Below are 5,091 nucleotides of genomic sequence, written 5' to 3'. Positions count from 1 at the left end.
AGTGGGCAGGGAGGTACTTGCTGTGTCTTCTATCCCCCTTTTTCTTGGTGGGGTTCCTGACCCACAATAGTGGACAGGGAGGTACTTGCTGTGTCTTCTATCCCCTTGCATGTTTTCCGATTGCGCTCTGTCTTTGTCTTGGAATGAGATTACTTGGTTTTGTCCTGGCCGGGGTCCTTGGCTGGGAGTGAAAAAGTCAAATGTATAGTTATTGTTTTTGGGAGATGATATTTTTTTTCTTTGTAAATCATCTCTCTGTTATGTACTGTTATTTTTTTTTTCAACATATGATTTGTAAACATTTGAGTGTATTCCTCTTAGTAGGGACCCGTGCTTGTGTCAAAATAAGTACACTGATAGTGTGCTCTTGGAATCTACATCTGTTCCCTCCCATCCTGGGCAGGGAGGGACTTACTGTGTCTTTTATCCCCCTATATATCTGGGTGGGGTTCCTGACCTCCCATAGTGGGCAAGAAGGTACTTGCTGTGTCTTCTATCCCCCTATATCCCGGATGGGGTTCCTGACATCCCATAGTGGGTAGGGAGGTACGTGTTGTGTCTTCTATCCCTCTATATCCTGAGTGGGATTCCTGACCTCCCATAGTGGGCAGGGAGGTACTTGCTGTTTCTTCTATCCCCCTTTATCTGTTTTCCAATTGCTTTCTGTCTTTGTCTTGGAATGAGATTAATTAGTTTTGTCCTTACCCTGGCCGGAGTTCTTGGCTGGGAGGGAAACAGTCGAATGTATAGTTATAGTTTTGGGAGATGATATTCTTTTCATGTTATGAACTGTTAATTTTTTTAGCATTTGAATTGTAAACATTTGAGTGTATTCCTCTAAGTGGGATTTTGTGCTGGTTTATGGATGAAACTTATAGGTGATCCCAAACTAAGTACACTGATTGTGTACTCTTGGAATCTACATCTCTTCCCTATTTGAACCATTTCCCCCTTTGTCTTACTTTTTCCTCAAGTCCTTTTAATTGTACATCTAGAATATTTTTACCATCCAATTTTCTTCCCTGTCACTGGCGCTGATATGACCTAAATGTGTTGCAAGCGCCGTAGAACCCTTAAAAACAAACGATGTAAAAAGGAATCAACAAAAATGAATATAAAAGCTTTAAAAAAAGAAAAAAATACCAAACACGGAACGTTTCGGGCTCAAAACTCTTCCTCAGCCAACAAAAAAAAACAATAAAGACATAAATACATTACTATATTCCAGATTGACGTTTTACTTCATTTTGACATTTTAGCAAATGGTTCATCTTAACATAATATCGTTTTAAGACGATGTGTCCCATATGAGACATAAGTACACGATCCAACTGCGAGGAATACATTCATACAATGCATTCAAATCTGTATAGTCCCCTTACTGGTACGTGTCTGGCGATCGTGGCAGCCATTTTGACATGAAGTATTTTAATTATTTCAACAATTACATTTAGGCTACACCATGACATGCACATATTTTCAGGTCTGATAACCGAACGAAATTATGGACTTGGTTTAACATTGTTGTATTGGAGAGTGCGGCTGTAGGTGTAACCCGCCCCCTCGAAAAAAAAAGGAAACCCCAAAGCATTTATATAGAGCAACATCCCCTCAACATGGTCAAAGCGCTTTACAAGCGGTCCCTAGCCAAAAGCAACACTTAAACATGCAGGACGAGACATGACGCACGTTAGGCAACAGAACTTTTTTTATTTCAGACAGAGACAACGCCAGGTCCTACTCATTTTACACACGAGTACGGTGAGAGAATATGAGTAAAAGGCCTTTTCCAAAGACTCAAATACGCGCCATTCAGAGCGGGAATCGAACCCAGGACCTTCCGATATTAAGGTGTCAAGTCACTAGACCACTTTGGAACTAGTTAATTGCGCTATAAAAAGCTCTTGATTAATATATATATATATATATATATATATATATATATATATATATATATATATATATATATCAAGGACAACCATATTGAAAGGACAATCATATGGAATCTTCAGGCAACGCTAGTGGGGGCCAACAAAAAATATAGAAAATTTACACCAAAATAACAGCAGGGGCATTATTATATGGCAAGGTCTACCTTTTTAGAGAGTGATTGTGAATTCTGGGTCCAAAAAAATATTTAATGATTATTATTATCAGCAATGAATAGGAGTAGCCAAGAAACGGAAAGGATGAGTAGTTAGATATTCTAAAAACTGACCTTATAGTGATTGATTCAGGATGATTTCTTTAGAAGCTTGATTAATGAATGTACATGTAAAATGATGATGAAGATGAAGGTGAAAAATTAGATGAAGGGGAAAGGAGATGTAAAATATCAACAATGGGAGGTAATCTGCGGAGGATGATCCCAAGAAAAAGATGAATACCAAAATATCTACTAAGGGATACAAAAGTCGGATTTTTAATAAGGGTCGCACCTTTGTCTTCTTTTTCTCAGCTGTTCACAATGTACAGCTGCAAAAATTTGTATGAACCTCTGGATCATTTTGTCCTAGTAAAATATATTTTTTCACGAATTTTAAAACAATAGGAAAGAATTTCGCTTATTACAGCTATATTAAAATCGATAACTAGTAAGTATTGGAATCTAAATATGATTATAGTGTCAGAAATATGATTTTCCGCTTATCCATTTTGAAAGAATTTGTTAAAATGGAATGTTCGGTTAATTGAAACTTATATGATGTTCGTACAGAATCCGAATATAATGAAGGAACGACAGACATGTTTACATTTTATAACAATCAATATACGTTATTGATGAATACAAATTAAAGTGAACATTACGCGCTTCCAACATTATTTTGATTTCAAATTTTTGAGAAATAGCTTGTTCTTTATGCCAAAAAGGATTACATAAATTTAATGTAGACCAGTAGAAATTCATCAATTTATGATACAATGTTTCCACAAATATGTGCTTGTGTTCAACAACAATTACATTCAAAACTAAGGGTTGATTGTGAAATTCCAATTCCATAGCTGTCCTCTTTAATTAATGACTTATCGATAGATAAAAGTGGACTTCTTTTTGCAGCCTTACGAGAGAGGAACCGATAGAAATTCCGTATCATATCGTATTGTTTAAGAGCTTATAGGCTTAAAAGAAAACTTAAAATGCTGTGTGAAACGTTCATGCATAGATACAATTTTTCAAAGTTAAATATAAACATTCATTGTTAATTTGACAATTTTGATATTTAATCACTAGTTCAAATGAGTTAAAGCTAGATATTCATATCAGTCTTCGGTAATTGTGACGTGATGTAAATAAAAAGCAATAAATTACAAAGTCAAAATGGGATGCAAACTACATTAGTTGTTACTTTATAACAGTTAATGTGTGTTTCTTTTATTCGGAAAATAGTATGATATGAACTCATAACAACTAGCCGGAACTAACGTGTCACAAGATTATTTTGAAAAAACGATGAATTCATCTCTTACTTTGTGGTGCGAAAATGTTTACATTTTTAGCAGAGTAAAATCTCTAATTTTATGACAGGGGTTTTAAAGTAGATTTTTATAGGTCGTGAAGAAGAAATCTTTTTTGTGATATGGCATCACAATACGGGCCAAAATGTTTATTCAGTTAATAGAAATTGATTCGGAGGTTGACACAAAGTTTTACAACTTTTGATAGAAGGACATCTGAGAAAAACTAGAAAAACATGCGCCATTCATAAAAAATCTGACTACTATACTATAGTTCATTCCTTACAGTCAATGAGTAGCATCAGAATCAGATCCATAGTTCCCTTCCATGTAGTCAAGAGTTAATTAATAGAGTTACTTCTCAGATCATTGAGACAAAACTATATATTCAGACTACTAGTACAATCCTTTCAGTCAATGGATCCATAATTCCCTCCCATAGTCACAGAGATAATTAGAGTGATTGAGTTGGGTGAGTGTAACTGTTGTAACAGTAACATCTCAGATCATTTTGATCAATGAGGCAAAACTAGCCTATATATTCAGAGTACTAGTCCCATATGATTGACAGTCATATCAGCAACACCAGATCCATGTAATGGGCATAACTATATATTCAGAGTCCAAGTTCCATCATATATGGTAATATCAGACCCACTAACTTTCTAGTCTAGCTATCTAGTTAGCAATAGTAATGACTACTATCTATCTAGCAACTGTTGTTAGTAGTAGAAAGGACTGTTCAAGTTGTGAAGTTGACGTGACGAGCAAAGGGCCCTCTAGACTTATACACTAGACTAATACAATAAAGTCAATATTTATCAGTTAACCATATAGAAAAAAAAGATATAAATATAAAGCCACAAGCCATAATAAAATAAGAAACAAATCCGAATCAGGATGTCGGAGTCTGATCACCATATCTGTGCGACTCGACAGAGCAAGCACGACAATGGGTCCAACTATCGTCTGCAGGAACTACAGCCAGATGCTAATTCTAAACATTTCTTAAATAATAATTATTACGCAATTATTATTGGTACTTACCACTTTTCAAAGATTCTGGTTCGATAAATTAGCCATAGATTTATCTAGTTATTAAAAGAAATTGAAAGCAGATTCGTACTTTCGATTTTAAAAATGAAAACAAACCCAATCACTCAATTTGTAAGAGGGCGTCATAAAAAATAGTTCATACTTTCCAGTAAAATTGTTGATAGTTCACTACTTTTTATATATTTTCATATCATTCAAGATATAAGAAATATTATTTAAAACTTATGGTCGCCAATTAACCAATTTCTTATAAAGTACCGACATTATAAGAACAGAATCAATTATTGCGCATTCAAGGAAATTGTACCAAGGCAGAAAAGTAGTAGTTTTGCTTGAAATCGTTATCCAACCAATGGCCCCCACTAGCGGGGGCTGAAGATTCTACATGTCAATCCTTTCAGTATAGTAATCCTTGATATATATATATATATATATATATATATATATATATATATATATATAATATATATATTGGTTTGAGAGTATTTCGATGAGCCCGTACACTTAGGATTATCAGACCTGTAAATAAGTGCAAATTGACTACACACAAAAGCACGTCACTTGACAGAATAAATTACC

At 34.7% G+C, this 5,091-nt stretch overlaps 1 protein-coding gene across 1 annotated transcript in view; it reads right to left on the bottom strand.

The window, feature by feature from the left end:
• Positions 1 to 5,072: 5,072 nt before the first annotated feature.
• The window catches only part of LOC144965101 (vesicular inhibitory amino acid transporter-like), a 43,798-nt gene continuing 43,779 nt past the window's right edge, over positions 5,073 to 5,091 (bottom strand). Inside the window, exon 7 of the mRNA XM_078900036.1 lies at positions 5,073 to 5,091. This exon is cut by the window's right edge and continues 729 nt beyond it. The gene's annotated coding sequence lies outside the window, so the exon portion shown is untranslated.

This window comes from Berghia stephanieae, chromosome 1 (assembly GCF_034508935.2).
Source record: "Berghia stephanieae isolate SIO BIC M18660-M18661 chromosome 1, UCSD_Bste_1.3, whole genome shotgun sequence".
NCBI lineage: Eukaryota > Metazoa > Mollusca > Gastropoda > Nudibranchia > Aeolidiidae > Berghia > Berghia stephanieae.
This window is presented reverse-complemented; position numbering and strand designations above follow the sequence as displayed.